The sequence below is a fragment of the Condylura cristata genome, unplaced genomic scaffold (assembly GCF_000260355.1).
Source record: "Condylura cristata isolate star-nosed mole 26May11 unplaced genomic scaffold, ConCri1.0 scaffold00002, whole genome shotgun sequence".
NCBI lineage: Eukaryota > Metazoa > Chordata > Mammalia > Eulipotyphla > Talpidae > Condylura > Condylura cristata.
This window is the reverse complement of record NW_004567103.1, coordinates 22,165,161-22,185,868: the sequence shown is the minus strand read 5'-3', so window position 1 is coordinate 22,185,868 and position 20,708 is coordinate 22,165,161. Positions and strand designations below refer to the sequence as shown.

General features: G+C 36.1%; 1 protein-coding gene across 2 annotated transcripts in view; it reads left to right on the top strand.

Moving 5' to 3' along the window:
* The window catches only part of PARD3B (par-3 family cell polarity regulator beta), a 489,342-nt gene that overhangs the window by 340,484 nt on the left and 128,150 nt on the right, over nt 1–20,708 (top strand). The window lies entirely within an intron of this gene.

Sequence of the window (20,708 nt, the reverse complement as noted above, 5' to 3'; positions counted from 1 at the left end):
TGCAAAAATGACTAAGACCTGGTCTCATTTCATAGTCACATTCTCATTAGGAAGGGATGAGTATCCCTCCTAATCAATATATTCTTTTTTTTAATTAATTTATTTATGCATTCAATCACTGGGATACAGGCCAGAGGTGTGGGAATGGAGGTGGAAGATTCACCAGAGACAAAATAGGGAGCAGAATAGGCAAATCTACCTAAATACACTGCTAAGGGGAGCAGCAGGTGGGTCAGGAGAGATCTGCCACACCATGTGTGTCACTTCTCTGGCCAGGGATTGAATTTGTGCTGCAGTGGCTGCATATAGCTTCATAGTACTGTGCTTTAATCCATTGAGCCTGGAATGGCACAATTCCAGGAAGGGCCTGGAAATAGATTGTTGCGATATAATGTAAACAGAAGAAAAGAGAGTTTTCTGTTCTAATTACACTTAGGTTAAGAAAGGTCTCCAAAGGAAGGTGATATTTGAAATGACTCAGGAAGTGTTGATAGGAGTTGACCAGATTCAGTAGAATCTGGTTTTCTTACAGAACAATTAGCATGTACAAGAGTGAAGTTGCCTGCAAGAGCATGCCATACTAGAGAAGCTCAGAAGCCCTCAGAACATGGAGTGGATGGGAAAGAAAATAATAAGAAATGAGCCTGGAGAATGGGTGAGAGCTAGATTGGGAATAAATAAGCTTCATCTTACACTCATACTCATTGATTGAGACTGTCTGGAAATCTATGTTAAGAAGGATTCTGAAGTTATCCATGGATTGTGGTATCTGCTGTGAGCTGCAAGAGAATAGTAGTGTGTCTATCAAGGCTATTAAAATATTTGCTAATCCTGGGGACAGTGGAAGTTGTCAGTCAATAAATGACCTTCGTATTTTATCCTTTCCTTCATATGCAAGGAGAATTACAATAGTGGCCTCCCCTTGTTGTGGTGGTTAATTATTATTTACTATTTTGCATAGTTTTGATGCCTCTATATAACACATACCTTTATTGTGCTTGTAGCTCTGCATTAAGGGAACAGACCAGATGTGCACAGCCCTCTGTGGCTTCCTACTAGGGAAACTCCTGCCCCTACCTCCTGATTCTCAAAGGTTGACCCTGAGCCATCAGTACTTCTGATAAAAACTTAGCTTGCAAAGGATTCATCTGCTAATTATGGTGGTCTAAAGACTGGTAGGACTGGATTCTCAGTGTCCTGGTTATTCCAGGATTTGAACATAACTTCAGTGAAGTTCTTATCCCAAAAGCCTGACAACTCCTTAGAGTATAGTATGTGTTAGTCTCCCACTGAACCACCACCTTTTAAAGGCTCTGACATTATATGAACATTAAAGCTTTAAATTTTGATAACAGAAAAGTCCCAAGGTGGATCAGTGTGGCTCTTAACTGTGCTTTTCTATGCTTTTCCCCTTTCTTGGCCTTGAGGCTGAACTGCTGTAGATGGGGCTTTCACTGGGTGTAGCCTCCCACCCCCCTCCCACCATTGGGGGCAGGGTGCTAAGTGCAGCCCTGGGAGAAGAAGGTACATGTGGCACTTGATGTGTCAGTAGTTTGCATCCCATCACATGACCATCTGACATGCTTCCTGACGTTTACTGAAGTTCTCTGGTCACATGCCCTATGTGTAAAAATGAAACATACCAAACATACAAATAATTCAGAAGAATGAGATTTATTTTAAAAACCGTGAGTAGAGGTTCTGATCTTCTCCTGCCTCCTCAAATGAAGTACACATCACTCATCCTGGAACTCCCTGGCTTAACCCCAGGCTCCATGACAGCCAGGACCTAGCCTGCTTCAGCTCCTGGTCATCTCTACATGGCTGAACAGGCTGCATCAGAATTCTGGTAGCAAACACAAGGTCGTATAAACAGATGTTGATTTTAGAGCCTGTGCATCTGCAGCTTAAATATTATAAGACAGTATTACTTCCATGAAAATAAATAAATTGTTTGTAATGACTGATTTGACAGATTCTTACAGTTGGTTAGGACCTCAGGTCTCACGACTCATGAGCAGAGGGCCTTTTCCCACAGAAACCCTCACACGATGTCACTAGACCCCTACTGGCAGACTTCCAGTGGCAAGAGTCCAGGAGGCATCCTTTTTCTCTTTCAGAGTACTCTAATAGAAAAACACTCACGTGATACACCCAAATGCTGTCTCCTTTTCGCCTTTACTACAGATGTTGGATTGACCTACCTCTTCAATTGAACTTAAGCCTCATCAATTGTAATGACTACTAGGACCACCTTCAATTTAAAACATTGATTCAGCTCCTCTCATGGGTCAGGCTCTGTGCTGACAGCCAGCCTTGCAAAGCTAAAAAAAAGATACTGCATAGAAATTTAAATATAATCATTTCTTCAGAATGAACTGTTAAGTCAGTTATAGTATAAGCCACACTGAAGATATTTGCCTTTATGATTTTATGATTGTTCTTTGTTAAGCATGACATTGCAGAACTAGATACCATCTATTAGAGGCAGTCAGAAAGGGAGAATCCAAAAAGACTCTTGTATTTATTGATCTTAATTCTCTACTCATTAATGTAGGCTAAATTTTCAAATCATTTGTCAATAGCCAGTGATGTACTTTTTAACAAAAATCTGTATATTATGCTTATTTGTGTTACTACCACATCAGATTCCACAGCATATTGTCAAAACCCTGTATTTGTGCAATATTTTTTAAGTGTAGGATTTTCTCTTTATCTAATTTAGAAATGTGCTTGCTAATTATAAATTTAGCCCATTATTGTAGCTATTAAGAAAATTTAAAGTTGTTTTTATGTCCTTCAGTATATTAGTTATCCTTGGTTTTATGCTATCTTCATATTTAATCCTTGTGGATGCATTCACATCACTAGTAAGATCGTTGGTCAATGTCAAGTACAATTACTGCAACTCATCACTTAAGTCCTGCATTAATCAACAGTTTTGGGATTTTCAGTTAGCTCTTAATCCAGTCTACTGTTATCCAGTATGTGAGAACATTGTGAAAGACTGTCAAATTGTCTTATTAATCTTAAGGCATGTTGTGCTGTAAGAATCTCCTAATTTACCAATCTCGTAATCTTGCAAGAAAGGGGATTACTTGCTCCTGGTGAATCTTAGAGCTTACTATTTCTTCTTCCAGGTGTTTACAAATAACCTGTCTACTTAGACTTAATTATAAAAAATAAGACTTTTGTGGTGCATTGTAATACTGGGCATTAGTATCTGCTTAATATTTATTACTTGCATGCTTATTGACTCATATACCATGTCTGTAAGGAAAAGGTGGCAAGCATCATAAAGATCTTCAGAATTCCAGTTAAGTGACTTCAATTTCCCAGATCTTCCACAATGTTTATAAAAAACTTCTATTAAGTATTTGTTGTATTCTGTAGGTCATAGAAAGAAGTTTAGAAACTAGTCCTACCCGCAGAAACTCGGACTCATACTAAAACTGTCTCATAAACACGCAGTTATAGTAAAAAGTGTGAAATTGCATATGTACATTAGATTTGGGAAAGATCTGAGGTCATGGAGTGGTCTTCTTAAGATCTTGGCTCAGATATTTCTATTTTTGAAATCCTTTGTTTCTTTGTGATAAAATGGAAGTGAAAGTATGCTTTGCTTTCCTATAAGTTTTTTTTTATTAGAATTAAATGAAATTATTCTAGTGCCTCAATCAGTAAATGTTAAATGTAACTACTTAGGAAGGTTATTAGACGATATATTATTGACTCTATGATACCTTGTTTGACTATACATAGAAGAAATTTGTTGAATTAAATGTAACTAGAAAAGTTATTGATTATGTCTAGCTGTTGACCCTAAAGTGATGAGTTTGGAAACTTGATAGATTCCATCTGTTCCATGGTCACATGGCTAATGGTTAATTCCAGTCCAAACTTCTGCTGGTATATTTCAATCATCAGAAACAGGAAAGTAGAAACAAAAAACATAGTGGGTGATAAAAGGCAAGAAATCTAGAAAACAGCTTAGATTAGTCATAACATGTGCATAAGTAAAAAGTGTAATTGCACATTGAGCTACTTTGTCAAGTGCTTGTTAAAAACCATAGCATTCATTAGAGTCCCCAAGTCTGTCAGCAGAATGAATGCTGTCTTCCGACCACGTCACTTCTAGGTCATTTTGTCCTGAGTTGGATAAAACGGTTGTCCAAGTTGGATTAGCCTAACCTCCATGGGCCCCAAAAGAGTTATCATTAACAATTGCTCATCAGGTAAGAACCTGTTTGGCCCCACAACAGAAAACCCAACTGATAACATATGTCTCACCCTTTAGTTATACTGGTACCCCTGGCCTCAGGGCGTGGCCTTCTTGCATTTTTCTCCTTTTCCTTACCTGGTGCTTAAGCCTCTTCCTCATGTTGTGTCATGATTCTAAAGTGGCTCTTAACATTTGAAGTTGTATGTTCGCTTTCCAAAAAGAAAGAGGCAAATGGCCAATAGAAAATGCCAGTTCCTCCCCTGAAGAAGACATCCCAAAAGACCCCAACAACTTCTCATTGGGAAAAAAAACAAAAAACTACATTCCAAAGTCTCCTCTAGTTACAAAAACTACTGAGTGATAGCATTTCATTTTTCCAGTAAAGAAAGACAAGGGGGAAAATGTTTCAAGTGGCTCTTAAAGAGTCAGCCCATGAAATCCACCACAAATTACCTCTGGATGATTTCTCTCCATTGTTTCCTATATCCTTTTAATAATGCAAATGTTATAGATTAATACTACATAGCACTCTGTCTCATATATTCTTATTAACTCCCTGTGGGAGCTATCAGTATTATATATAGCCCTCTTTATAGCTGGGACAGAAATATTGCTGTCTGACTAGCTTTGGTATCATTTTAATAAAGCAAGTGTGGAGACATATATTTTTAGATTTTGTGACCCCTGAAAAAGTATGTTTGGGGAAATCCTAAGGATGAGAAAGGATAGAAAAATTGTTAGCAGGAGAAATTCAGAGATAGGCATGATCCACTGGTGTGAACATATCTTATTCTATGGGGGTAATGCAGGATAATTGAGGTCTCTTCACCAAAGAGTTTCTTGATTTCAGAAGTTCAGCATTTCAAGCCACTGCTTTATGTGTGGCTCATGCTTCTGTTGGTGTCTGTCTCAACCACTGGTGATTTCATCTGTTAATTTTACCAAGGTTTTAAAGACTTCTCTGTTGTTATTCTCACTTATGATTCACAGTTTTGTGAGTCTGTGTCCAGGGACTTGCATGGGGAACACAGTAGATTACTTGGAGTTTTTTCTGTTTGTTTGTTTTAGTTTCTATAAACACAGTCAAAGTGATCTCATTTCAGTTTGGGAATCCCAGTGATAGTGCCATTTCCATAGAGAGTTTAAATACATCAGTTGGAAAAAGCAATCTAATATTTTTAAAAACGTATTACCATCCATTGTTAAGTGACTTTTAAACAATAATGAGAAATCTCTTAATGAAAGAATCTCTATGACCAGATAAGTGCTAATAGTAACCAGTATGCCATTAACTTTACTTTCTTCCATTGCCTCTCTTTAAAACCTGATGTTCTCATTAATTTTTTCCATCTTCTGAGAGCCCTACTCTTGGGACTTTGCTAGACTTATGTCTGCCTACGTTGTCAGCTTCCCAGGGTGACAAATGTAAATGACTTTCTCCTTCATTATACATGAGCTAAGAAAGGAGGACTGGTACTCAGGGAACATCTGTCTCCAAGACCTCCACCCCCTGCCATCATCAACCACTAAGTAGATCTGAAGAATGTCCAAGAGTCACTCTGATGTATCTTAAAGCTCTCATTTAAGCATTGACATGACTGTTAAAAAAAAAAAAAAAACAGTTCTGTAGGATAAATTTTCTAACTTATCCTGTTTACCAAGAGGAGTGGGAGGAGATGTACAGAATTTTTCTTAGACATATAAATAACACAAGAACTAGAACAGATTATAGATTCAGTCTTCTGCCCTTTAGAGGGAGGAGCCATTGTTGTGGTTATATGTTCTCAAAAGAGTAAGCCAAAGATGCCAGAGGAGCATGACAGGAACACTAAGTACACGTCAAGGTAGATGAAGAAGACTCCTTCAAGGCATCTATATGACTTAAGGAACAAGAAGACATTAATCAAACAGCAGAAGAGCACCTAAGACCTAAACAGAAAACACAGTGTCTTCAAGGAGCTGCTTATCCCAGAAGAGCTGAGGTATGGTGTGTAAATTGAACTCAACTAGACACAAGAGATGGAAGTGAACACAGGCCATCTTGCTAAAGGTCATCTAACGTAAGGTACAGCATTTACACTTTAGCTCAAGAGCACCAGAAAACCCTTGAGATAACATGTTCAGAGTTGTGCTTTAAAAAGATGACAGGAATCCTGCAGGGTAGGTATCTATTTTACAAATGAGAAACTTGAAGGTTGTAGAAATTAAGAAACTTACCTGTGGTGAAACAGGCAATAATTTGACAGTGCCAGGATTCCAACCCAGGTGTGACTCCAAAATCCATTCATGTGCTTCCAGCAATGCTAAGGGTTTTTGGCCTTCAAGTTGTAACCTATACGCACATGTTGAAATCTATTTAACAGGATCAACCAGTTTTGTTTTTTGTTTTTTATTTTAAGAAAATAAGATAGTAAAAAAATACAAGATAAGTACAAGAATCTTTTTCACATAAGCTATATATGGATATAAAATGTATATGTGCTCATAGGTCTAGAGGTGTGAACATATGTATACTGGAAATTCATACAAACCGTATTTCTTACTATGGGTTGCAGTTAAAAATTATTGGAAAAGAATTAGGCACATGCAAAGAACATGCATATTTGCTTCTCACCTTCTAGGCATCCTTCCTTCCTTTTATTTATTTATTCATTCCATTTGAAAAGATTGAATACCTGTTTTGTGCAAAGCACACTATTCACGGCTATGGAGGTACAAAGACTTATTGGAAGTCATGGGCTTTGACTTACTTCATAGAAGTGCTAGAGTATGTTGATCAACCACATACTCCAGGCCTCCTGTGACCTGTGGTTTGCATTAATCTATTAGGCCAAGCCACATACCTTTTCATTTTACAATCTTTGCTGATGCTAAAGACAGATTCTAAAGTATCCTCTTTGTAATTTCTGTATTTAATGCAATGTGTAATCAAGAATAGGCCATCAGTGGGTCAATTGCTTTCCTGTATTTATCTTTTCAAACAATAAATAATCAGTGGAATGAGAAAGGGCAGTAAAAGATAGTTTTACTGTTACTGCTCATGAATATCCAACATCTTAAAGAGATGTTTTAATATTTATATGCTGTGGAATACCATCCCCTCTTAAGAGTTGATTGAGGATTGACATTAACTCACCCAGAAAAATAATTCAAGAGTCATTGTCCTGTAAAGACTTTCAATCTCTCCTGAACAAGCACTCTGAATTCCCTCAAACTTGGCCATTATCCGTTTTTTCATTTTCCAAATTGCCAAGACCTCTAAGCACAGAGTCACTGTGCAAACACAGTGGATTTTCTGTGCCAAGGTCAATAGGTGACCTGGGGCTGAGCCATACCAGCCCTTAGAGTAAAGCCTAACTCGATCTAATGCCACTCTCCCTACTGATTTCTTCACTCTCCTTGGATCAGTTCCTTCATCTGTAAAGTGAACAGAATCATATTATTTTTAAAAGACTGTAGTTACAAGAATTTAACAGAATTTTTAAAAATTTAAAAATCTGGAAGTTAATAAGCATAATGTAACTTTAAACTCATGTTATACAAGTTGATATCTAGACATTTATACCATTCTGCTATTAAGAATACTATAATCCTTAGTGAATTGAAGCTAGGCAAAGAATTATAAAATATTCCTAGTTCTCTGTTTAGGAGATATTTTTCAATTTTCATGGACAGTTCTTATCAATATGACTGCAAATATTTCTATTTACTTTTTCTATTTACTGTTTACTTTTTTACTGCAAATATTTCTAACCATATGCTTACAATTATTATATAAAGTCATAGTTTTTTAAACTATTTTGAGTTTTTTACAAAATCGTCAGAAGATGCTAGTATGGTACAAAGAATTTCCTTGTACCCTTCACCCAGTTTTCTCCAGTAGTTACATGAAAATTAGAATTGTAACATTGCTACAGGTGCATGTACAGTTTAATGCCGTTTTGCCATATATGTAACCACTTCTGCAACCCAGCTCTTTCATCACCACAGAGATATCCCTCATGCTACTCTATTACAGTTACACACTCATTTCTCCACCATCGCTAACCCTTGGCAATATCTAATCAGCTTTTTTGTCTGTATAAAACTACCATTTCTGGAATGCTACATATAAGTTGAATAACATAAATGGCTTTTTCACGCATAACATAAATCTCTAGAGATCCATTCAAGTTCTTGTAGGTATCAACCATTCATCTTTGTTGATCGCTGAGCACTATTCCATGATCTGGATATATAGTAATTAGCTTAATCATTCACCTACTGAAGAACATGTTAGTTGTTTCCAGTTTAGGGCTGTATAGAGCTGCTATGAACAATCACCAGAATTTTTATATGGATGTAAATTTTCTTTCTTTCTTTCCCATCTATATATCTTTATATCTTTTTCTTTTCTAGTGGTGATGGCTAGAACTTTCAGTACTATGCTGAACAGCTGTGATGAGAATAAAAATTCTTGACTTGCTCCTATTCTTAGAGGAAACCTTTTGGTCTCTCACATCGAGTATGATGTTAGGTTTTATTTTTTATATATGTCTTTATAAAGTTTAGGAGGTTTCCTTAATCCCTAGTTTTCTGAGGATTTTTTTTATCATAAATGGATAGTTTCATAAAGTTTTTTTTCTGCTTCAATCAATATGATCATGTATTTCTCTCCTCCAGCCCATTAAATATTGGGTTATAGTTACTGGTTTACAAACATTGAACAAACTTGCATGTTTGGAATAAAAACCATTTGGTCATGGTGTATAATTCTTTTTATGTATTTCTCAATTTTATTTGCTAATAATTTTTTGTAACAATATATGAGGTCTGTTGGTCTGTACATTATTTGTGTTCACCTTAGTCTTAATATCAGGTAATATATTAGCTTCAGTGGCTATTCAGTAAATGATACCTCTTCTTTTCCTGAAAAGAGTATAGTAATTCTTTAAATATTTGGTAGAATTCTCTAGTGAAACCATCTGGTCCCAGAGAATTCTTTCTTGAAAGGTTTTTAATTATTATTTCAATGTCGTTAATAATAAGACTACTAAAATTCTATCATATTGTATGAGTTTACTTCCCTAATTGATCTATTTCATCTACATTGTCGAGTTTATGCTTTTGAATTTGTTGATAGTATTCTTTTATTAGTCAATTGGTAGACCATTCCTTTGTTTTCCTGAATTGAACAGCTTGTAGTAATATCATATTTCACTGATGCTGTTTTAATTTGTTTTCTTTTGCTTCTTTGTCCATCTGGTGGAGGTTTGTTCATTTTATTGATTTTTCAATAGGATCAGCTTTTTTTGTTTTATTAATTTTCTTTATTGTTTTTCTGTTTCCAATTTAATTGGCATCTGGTCTTTATTATTTTCTTCCTCCTTATTTTGTTTCTTTTCTCTCCTTTTTTAGTTTCTTGCAGGGGCAGTTCACATTACTCATTTTAGACTTTTTATGTTGTTCTAATGTAAGTAGTTATTACAATAAACTTCCCTGTTCCACACTGTTATAGTGGTATCCCATAAATTTTGATATATTGTATTTTCATTTCATTTCATGCAGTTCAAAGCAGTTTTTCTATTTCCCAGGAGACTATTTTTTTTGAACTCATAGATTAGTTAGAAATGTGCTGGTCAGTTTCCAACCTTTGGGAGATGTTCCTATTATCTTTCTGTGGAATTTTAAAATAACCCCATTGTGGTTAAATAAGTGCTCAATAGATTTATTTACCCCATTTTAAATTGAAAACAGACTTTTATGATTGTGGATTCATCTATTTTTCCTTTTAGTTTTGTCAATTTTTGCCTTATATATTTTGAAGCTTGGTATTGTCTCACATAGATTTAGCATTGTTATATTTTACTGGACAGTTGGCCTTTTATTCATTGTGATTCATCTCATATTGTTCTAATAATAACTATTTTAATATCTGAATTGTCTGATTTAGATATAATTATTCTATTTTTGCTTTTCTTACTTTTTGCATCTTTTACATTCTATATTTTGTACCCTTTTATTTTGAGTTTGTCTTTCAGAAGAGGGATTAGTTTGGTTTTGTTTCTTGTTCATATGCAGTCAAGCAATAGCTACATTTTAGTGATATAATTTAGACTTAATAGTACTGCAAATATAATTGATTTATTTTTTTCTACTTGTTCTTTTTATTTTTCTCTACCTTTTGTAAAGGCTAATTTTCAAACATTTTGTATGATCCAATTTTTTCAACTCTTTTAGGTTTTCTTTTAAAAATCTTTTAGTACCTTTAGTACTAAGATATGACAGCATACATTTTTGACTTATTGTAGTCTAAGATAAATTAGTTCTTTTATAACTTCTTTAATATTTAATGCAACATGAAACATTACATGAAACATTTACATGACTCCCTCTTTATTTTTAATTATGTTTTTATGTATATTTAATCTAAAATGTTTTGAACTTTATAAAATGTTGTAATTTTCATTTTATATGGTAACCTTATTAATTTTAACCATCTCTGTTTTTGTTTTGTTTTGCTTTGTTTTTGTTTTTTGTTTTTTGGGTTTTTTTTTTTTTTTGGCTATTTCTTTCTGAATATTTGTTTCCTTTTCTCCATTATAACTAATTGGGGCATTTCTTGTAATATGAAAAATCCTCTCTATTTTCATTTGTTTTAAAAATATTTTTATTTCATCATCGTTTTAAAAATATTTTTTTCTGGATATGTCATTATTGGGTTTTTTTCCTCTAACATTTTGAAGATATGACTCAGTTATATTCAGGCTTTCAGAGTTTTCTTTCACCAGTCTCTTATTGAACAACTGGTATAACTTTGATGACAATGTATCTTTTTTACAAAGTTTAAAATTTTTTCTCTTTGTGTTTCAGTATTTTTAGTATAATGTGTGTGTGTGTGTGTGTGTGTGACAATGTGTTAAAACAAATTAGGATTTGTAAAGCTATTTAAATCTGTGGTTTAATGTCTTCTTCAATTTTGGAAAATTCTCAGCTGGTGTCACTTCAGATATTGTTTCTGTCTCATTTTCTGCCTCATTTCTCTCTGAGATTCCAATGACACAAAAATATGAGACCTTTTTGTACATGTACATGTCTCTTGCACCCCATTTTGTGTTTTATCTTCTCCCCTATGTTTCAGTTTGGTTGTTTTTAAATGCTCTGTCTTCTAATTTACTAATCTTTTCTTCTATTGTGCCTAATCATTTAATTAAAGCCATTTGTTGAGGTCTTAATTTTAATCATTAAAATTTTCAGTTTTAGAGTGTCCATTTGTTTTATCCACAGATGTTATTTCCTTGATGAAATCCTCCACTTTACTATCTTTTTTCTTGAATATATGAATTAAGATTATCTTAAGAAACATATATAACAATGTAATTATCTATATTAGCTGTGATGTTTCTTATGATTTTTGAGTTGTTTGATTTTTCTTATGAATTCAGTCACTTGATTCTATCACCTGCTATCCATTGACTGAATGTGATACATCTGGTTTAAAAAAGTATAGAAATGATCTCAGCTTGCTCTTTTCTTTCTCCAACAAAATTTGTTTGTGATTTCTGACCTGTATTCAGATTAGGGGTATATAATCTTCATCTACCTAGGGCTGAGATGACTAGAATTTGGGTTCAGTTGTTATGAAGGGTAATCTATTTGTAGTTTACCCATTCTCCTAAAGATGTAACCTTTCTATGATCAAACTGGAAGTCTGAATTGTTTACTAGGCTCATCTTTCTCAGCAGATCATGAACTCTAATTTCTGTTTTCTCAGCCATATGAAAATGTCAAAATTTCTGATCCTCTCTAAGTCTCTTTGTTACTGAACTCTGGCTCATTTTTTGCATTTGATCTGTGCCACTTATAAATTACCCAATGGCTTGCAGAGAAATGTTCTTACCTACATTTCAGAATCAGGTTTAGCTCTTCAGTGTCTAGCTGCTTTGGGACTTATCCAGGACCTTCAGGCAATTTTTTTCAAGTTTCTCCAGCTGTTCTGGTTATCTTCATGGAAGTGAGAATACACAAGCTATTCCATCATTACTTAATATCCTCATTCTTTTATAATATTATGTTAATAATGTCAACTTATGGTTAATAAACTTGTTAGAGGATTTTAAAATTGTATATATGTATATATGTATGTGTGTGTGTGTGTGTGTGTGTGTGTATATATGTGTCTATCACACATAGGCTTTTATGAGTGCCTACCACATATCAAGCCATATACATGCAAAATGATTATAGATTTAGATGTAAATATACACCATTTTTGGAAAAGCTGCACCAGTGATTGTTCATTAGCATTCAGTGTTTGATGTTAGTCTTTCTCATTGAGGCTTCAAAGAATATAGTCACCCTCATATTCTTCTTGAATGTAGTCTCTTGATCTTTATATCAATAACAGTTTTAAGGCTACCTCCCCTCACCATGGCATACTCACCCTGTTGACCAACCCAATGAGCACATTAAGCAAGAGAGAGAATAGGTTTATTTCATTTTCTTAGAGCATATGTTCTTACATAGAGAACAACTAATCTGGTGGTGCTTAACTTCAGCCTTCTCCCTCTCATTGTCTGTTTTCCTGTTTTCTACCACAGCTTTCCACTAACTACAGCTCTATTCCAGTCTTTTCTTTCTGGCAGTGAGGCCAGTGTTGGTAAAGCTGGCAAGTATTTTATAAATTGGTTTATCTGGGCACTTAAGTGAGTGAAAGTTAAGAAGTGCCAAGAAAGAGAAGCATAACTAGATCTAAGTGTTTTAGAAATTAGGGAAATTACTGTGCCAAAAGGCTTACATGTGCTTAATTCTAATTTAGAGTCTAAAAAACAACTTTTATGAGTGTATGTGATTTCCAAGTCTCAAAACTAATTCACTGGAAAACATGAAAAATGTAAAGTCATAGGCTTCAGTAGTAATTTTCAGATCAGTTCAGTCTATATCTATATGCAGTTTAGGAAAAGTTCAGTTCATAAACTTCCTCTTGGGTGTTTTTTTTTTTCTCCTGAGTCAGAATTTTTTCAGTCTTAGCTATATCCAAAAAGTATGCCTAGAATCTGTGCATATGTGTATATTAGAATCTAAAGGTATAATAGCCAGGGGAATTTTCAAGCTGAGATAGTGATAGCTATCACATCTCATATGATGAATTTTGCTAGTAATAGTATTTATTGAACACTTATTACGTGTGTCCAGTATTGAGACATTTTACATGCATTGTGTTGCCTCTTAAGCAGTATTAAACTTTTATTTTTCTTAAATTACCACCTTTTTCATAGTACAATGGCATGGAATTTTAACTGGGTCATAAATCTTATCTACAATCCTATCTACTCTGTGGTCCTTGGCCATAGCTCATAGCATCTTTGAGCTGTTTTTCACTTCTTAGGTTAAGATACCACATATCAGGCCCTCCCTGGTGGCGCAGCGGGTTAAAGCACAGCACTGAGAATCTAAAGCCACTTCCGCATGTGTTCGATTCCTGCCTGCCCTGGAGGTGACCCATATGGCGTGGCAGACCTCTTCTGACCCACCCGCTGCTCCCCTCAGCAGTGTACTTCATCAATCTGCCTGTTCTGCTCCCCACTCTGTCTCTGGTGGAGCCTCTTGCTGCTCCTGAGCCTCTGGCCTGTACTCCAGTTTTGTATGCAAAAAAAAAAAAAAAAGATGACCACATATCTTAGGATTTTTGAATACTTGAGGAGTTTAGGCACATTAAAGCTATAAAGTTATAGCCATTATTTTTTTTCTCACTTTTCTACTACTCTTGATTGAAATACCCTTCACTAGACCAATCAGGTAGATAATGTAGGGATTAGATAGTTCTAAAGATAGAAGAGGAATATTAATAGGAGCCAATGATGATGTGTCATAGAGCAGTTTAGCTCATAGGCCAGGTAATAGGAAACATGATTATTTAATATTCATTTGAGTTCCATAACATTTACTGATTTAATGAATTCTCATTCATTTAACAATACTTACTGAATAAGATTTGGTCATAATCCTTACTGTCAGGGAACTTCAGAGCTACTAGGGAAATAAATACCAAATATCTGAAATTGCTTCTTCAGTGTTACCAAGGAAGAGCAGAAAGTGCGATAAACTAATTTCACACTAAGAAGGATCAAGGAAGAATTCATTGAAAACAAAACATTGAAGTTGAGACTTGAAGAATAAATAGTAGAAATCTGATGGTGAAAGGAACATGAAAGGTATTTCAGGCAGAAGAGCAACATGGGGAAACCCCTCGTGTAGAGAGGACCTTGAAAAGTATATAGAGGAGAAAGAAAGAATTCATGCCTACACCAGGCAGAGAACAAAGAATGAGTCTTAGTAACTGTATACATTCATCAGGTTTCAGGGTATCTTCTTGCTTTGGTGAACTAGAAGATTTGCCCTAGCACCAGTTCTACATTTCAGAAAAGATATACAAAAGTTTCTCCATTTTATTCATAACCACGTCTCAGGTTAACCGTAATTCTCAACCTACCCAGGAATTTTTGCTTCCTGTCCCCAGAGATCTAACCTATTTCCCAACCCATCACTCACTCTCAGAGATGTAAGATACCATATCAATCTGATAAATGTAAGCTCCTCAGGTTAAAGGTGGACTTCTCATGGTTTAAGGCAATAGTTCTCAAATTTGCATCAGCATCATCTAGAGAGCTATTACACCCCAGGTCTGGAATCCACTGCCAAAGTTCCTAATTTAGTAGGTCTGAGGTAGAGTCCTAAAATTTGCATTTCTATCAAACTGTTGATATTGATGCTGCTGGCCGAGGATCCATAGTCAGTGAATAATTCATTTATGGTGTCTTTCTTCTCTCAGCATTTTAACAGTTACCATTGCTTCTTAGCTCAAGGAATAAATGCCAAGGAATACTCAAAATGGAAAATACTAAAATCAAAACTATATAGGCAATTGCCACATTTGCCTGATGGGACTGTCAACTTTTTGTGGACAAGACTTAAATATCTGCATTCCCAGTATTTGGCACATAGTAGTTATCCAGTATGTGTTTGTTAAATGAATTGAACAGTGAAGGAATCAAAGAATTGATATAGCTCAATGGGTTTTATACATTATGCTTTGGAAAGCTCTCATGATTCCATTCAGTCTGGAAAGCATTCTAGGAGAATAAATTATTGTCATTCTCTTGGACTACAGCCTCAGAAATTGCAGAGTCAAGATATGCTAGTATTTAAAATACTTACTTGGATTACAAATTGAATTGCTAAGAGGATTACAAAATGCCAAGTTTTCCGAGTTTGTGTGTATGTTTGGGTCTAAGTTCTTTCATCAATCAGTACATTTCTATTTCTAAATATGGTCTTAATTTTTTTTGACACCTGAACATGTATTCTCAGTCCAAACCAGCTTCACTAATTTACACAGGTAATAATATCACTAAAACAAGTCTCATATCCACCACCCTATCACCTATACCATGTGTCTAATGAATTTAGAAATCATGCAACTCATGCATATTGTAATTCAGAAATGGCCTGCTATTTTTTTCCATTTTCACTCCCGTGGTGTTATGAAATATTTTTAATGAATACTCTTAACAATTTTCCACATTCCAGGAGAATGGAGTTTTAGTTGCAAATAAAATATAATTTTCATTTGTGATTAGTTATTTTGTCCTTGGAATCTGTTTCTTGTTTTTTCTTTTTTAAGTTAAACAATAGAAAAATCTCTAAATTTATCATAATTCTCCAAAATATAATATGTACAATTTACAAGTCCATTACCCCACCAATCAACTCTATTACAGGGTCACTGTCTACTCTCTGAAGTTTGGAGCAAACTTTGAGGTAAACCATCCATCAGACTTCAGATGTGACCCAGACCCTGAATTAAGGTTAAAGCCTTCCATGTAGCATGAGGAACCAGCCTGCACAATTCTGTGCCCAGTTTTTAACTTGGACCTTGACCTTGCTGGCACCTATAAAATTGCAAGTGCCTTCTGTGTGGTATCTAATAATCAGAGCCCTAGTTAGAGAAAAAGTCATTTCAGTGTCAGCTTTTGCCTTGAAAATCCTTCTCTAGCCACTTACTTGGTTTGAACTGACTCACCTAACAGGGGTCAACCACCAAAATAAAAGATATACTGTTAGATTTCTCTTTTCTGAAGCCCTGTGCTAAGGAATATCTTGGGGATGACAAATCTTATTCCTTAAACATAAAACATGAAGAATTTGAACAATCCATCTCAAATACCACTGCAACAATATGATCAACTAGGGGCATTCAGCTGAGTGAGGAACTTTCTCACAGGTATATCATCCCAGACCTCCAGGGCAGCCCAGGCCTGGCACTGCCTCCAGGCCCTTCAGAAGGCAGTCAGATGAGTTCGGTGTTAATATTTCACTGCACATTAATCCTTTTTAAAAAAAAAAACTGTCATTTAATTTTAAATGCTAATATGCATATGGTTAATTAAGAAACCAAAATTGGCTATAAGCTTGGTGAGCTCTAAGAACAGGGAGAGAGAGATCATTACGCTTCTGCTCATGGTTAGCTATTTGTGAACCAGCTGATAATGTGCAAAATTAAGATTTCGTAAGTGGCATTTTAAATGAATGGTTAATGGCTGAAGATTAATTAAACAGTCAGAGTAGCTGAAGAAAAGCTGTTAAAAATTATGTTTATAGGCTAGTCACTTGCACACTGAAACTGAAATTCTGATAGATTGTGGCCTTTGTCTTTACCAAGAGAGCATTTGAAGGAAGCAAGCCTTCCTCTAGGAGGGAAACCCACCCCTGGCACACCATGAAGTCACTTGAGTCGCCTCAGGGACACTCCTTTGGAGTAAAAGCTGCTAAGTCGGAAAATGGACTAGAAAAGTGTTTTATTTGGAGGGATCTTCACAAAGTCTCATCCCATGTAACCAGGGATATTTTATTTGCTTCCTGTGTGCATCATAGTTCTGAGTTAGAATGGACAAAGCCCATGGGGAGTTTAAAAAGCTGCTCAGTAATTCTGTAAGAGAGAGACGGAACTACAATATATTGTTTTCAGCCTGTGCTGAATACTTTCTTGAGGCTGAAGCTGATAGGCTTTTGGTGGTAGAGTCGTGTTTCTTTGCATCTGGTTCTACCAGAGGTGCCTTGGGGAAAGGTTTGCATCATGTATAGGAGGTCTAGGAAAATATTTTGAACTGATTTGTCCAAGCTCAGTTCAATAAACGTTGACTAAATAAATGAATAAGCTACTTAAAAGTTAGGTAGTAGAGTAGCAAAGATTCTTTTAAATGTGTCGCCATCTGTCCAACTAAGCAACCACCTCTCATGCGCCAGGTTTGGTGACCCACCCCGGGACTGTGTGGTCCAGTGGAGCAGTCACAGAATGTCAACAAGTAAATAATAGCCATGCCAAGTGCCTCAGAGTGGCCAACGTGAGGACTTAGGAATCTCAAGGTGCAGGCAGAGTATAGTCAGGAGTTTGTTTTCTTGTATATTGTGAGGAAATTAATTCCACCAATGGAGAAGAACATTAGCATCAACATGTTAGTTTACTTTGTGAGTTTGTTCCATTGAATCTTGGGCCTCCAGGCGGAAGACCCAAGTGATACAGAGGGTCCTCCCTGGTGGCACAACAGGTTAGAATGCAGCACTGCAAGCTAACTGCAGCCACTTCAGTGCAGGTTGGATCCCTGGCCCCAGAGGTGATCCCCATGGTGCAACAGACCTCTCCTGTCTCGCCCGCTGCAAACTTCAACAGGGTGCTTTGTCGATCTGCCTGTTCTGCTCCCCACTCTGTCTCTGGTGAATCCTCTCACCATCCCTCCACCTCTGGCCTATACCTCAGTTCTGTATGCATGAATAAATAAATCTTTAAAAAACAAAGTTCCCCAGAGATGGAACTTCAGCCTCCCATGGTATCCTGTTCCAGTGCTTAATGAGCCTTCTACTCAAAAACCTAACCCAACTTTCTTTTCTCCAGGCTTCTCTGGGTTGGGAGAACCTGTAAAGCACCCATGAGAAGCCTTGGGAGCCTTGAGAAGTTAGTCCACACTGGGCTGCCTCCACCTCAGCATGCCTCAGCACACCTGCACAGGAGTCCAAACCATACTACAGTGAACTTTGATTTTGCTCTATTTCTAATGAGAGTTTTCTTCTGGCCCAAAGAGGATTACATGTTGAAGGTGTTGTATCAATTTTTTTTTATAGATCTTGCTAAATACAATTGAAGTTTGGCCTGATGTCATGTAAGTCAGAAACCAAATTGCAGTATTTTGACAAGAAGTGAAATCAAAGATTATGACTAAATATTATTGAGGATGTGCTCTAACTAAGCACTGTGCTAATTGCTTTGCTCGTATCATTTAATCCTCTTGACTACCTGACTGGCGCTATTACTATGCCCACGGTACAGACCTGAAAACTTGAGAACCTGAATTGCAGAGAGACTAGAAATTAGCTATGTCCTCGAGGTGGACCAGGCATTGTATCTAGTTGGTCTGAATCCATAATCCTAGATATTTAACCAATGTGCTATTTAGCTGTGTGTGTGTGTGTGTGCGTATAACTATATATATATATATATATATATATATATATATATATATATATATATATATATATATATATATATAGATATATATAGTTTTATATATATATGTATGTATGTATGTATATTCTTTATCTAAAGTTCTATTTATATATATATATATATATAGTTTTATATATATATGTATGTATGTATGTATATTCTTTATCTAAAGTTCTATTTCATTGTCTGGACTCTCCCCTCCTCCCTCCCTCCCCCTATTGTTTATAAAGTTCAAATCTATAAACTTGCCTTGTGGAAAGTAATAGCACTCGGCTGAATAACTGTCCCAGGTCAGCAGCAGCTCTTGCTGTAATTACAGGCAGCTGAGTGGCAAGTACATTCTACTTTAAGAGAGGAGCAGCAGCTTATTTTAGAAAAACTGATAATTCAAAGCTTTTCCATTCTGGTGAAAATTGAATGATGCAAAAGGAAAGAAAACAGGTACTTCTGGATGAAAACCTGCCCCATTGAAGGAACCATGTAAAAACCTGTTTGCAGTTGCCAGAGGCATCTGGGGAACAGTGATGTCCAATAATTGCAGCTAAAAGCTGCATTAATTGACCAGTGATGGGTTGAAAGCGCCTCCAACCAGGACCCCTAACATGCTGGTGCTCTTTTCTCAGCATAGTGAGAGGCGGGAGGTCACCTGCCATGGGGTCTCCATATAGAAGTAAGCAGCTGTGACATAGAAGTATACCTACAGAGGAAAAGCTAAGCTTTTTAAGCCACTGCATTCAAAACACCTAGGGATCGTGTTAAAATGCAGGTTTTGATTCCAGGAGGGCCAAGGTGAGGCTTGAGGTTCTGCATTTCTAACATTTCTCACACTTCTTGTCCAACCGAGGACCACAGGTGATTAGCAAGGGTTTGGACTTGAGTGAGACTATGCTTCATTGTCATTGGTTTCAAAAAACATTTAAATAGGTAGGTGGCAAATCTTATATCTTCCAAAGTTTCAGCTGTGGGATAGATGAGAGAGCTCATTCCTGACCAGACCAGAATATTCTTGGTGTTGCACATTCTGTTCCAGAAAGCGAGTATGGGCTTTCTTTTTGTCTTATTTGTATTGTCAGTGCTGCTGTCTGCAGCTGTGTGTGAGCTCCGACCTCTGCTGCCCCGGGGAGAAGTCGCTTGCTCCTTTGCAACATGTTCTGTCTCCACAGTTGAATAAACATAAATTTGAATTTCTTTCTTCAAGCATTCTTACAAACCTGTGAGAAGGTTTTCAATACACTTAAATAACACATTTTCCCCACCACACCTGGCTCAATGAAGAGCCTCTTTATTGCATCACTGCATTTAAAGACAATTACAAAAAAAGTGAGGTACTTTACACTCCTGTGTGCTGTTCAGTTTTATTTTAACTAAACACTACCTTAACTTCTTCAATAAATGGCACCATCATTATTGGTCTGTATTCTAAACAAGCACAAAGATTTCTAGAGTATGTCTTTTTGATATTTGTTGCTAGAATGCCAGTTATTTTATTAATTATTTGTTCTTTCCAAGCAACAAACTGTTGACATGTTAGAACCATTGTGACTATTCTAATTAAATTCTTTGAAAACAAGTATTTTCCTCTGACAGTCGGGTCACATATCAGTGGATCTCTTAAAGGACATGCCATGGAATTACAACAGATGAGATGTTACATGGAAACAGTCAACCCTGAGAACTGAACCACCAGGACCAGCCACAGAAGGTCTTTGAGTATCCCTGAGCCTTTCTGTCTCCATTCTTCCCTTTTCTGGCTCTATTCTTCATTCCCTTGATGGAGATGTCAGATGAGTGACTTAATGTCTTTGTGAATCTTTCATCACCTGTAAAGACAGGAGGGTGGGGCTCAGTGATCTTAGTATTTCTTTCCCACTCCAAAATTATATGGTTCTGCAATTCTTTAATGGAAGAAAAGTAGGAGTTCAGGTTGCTCTCCCTTTTTTCTGGTGC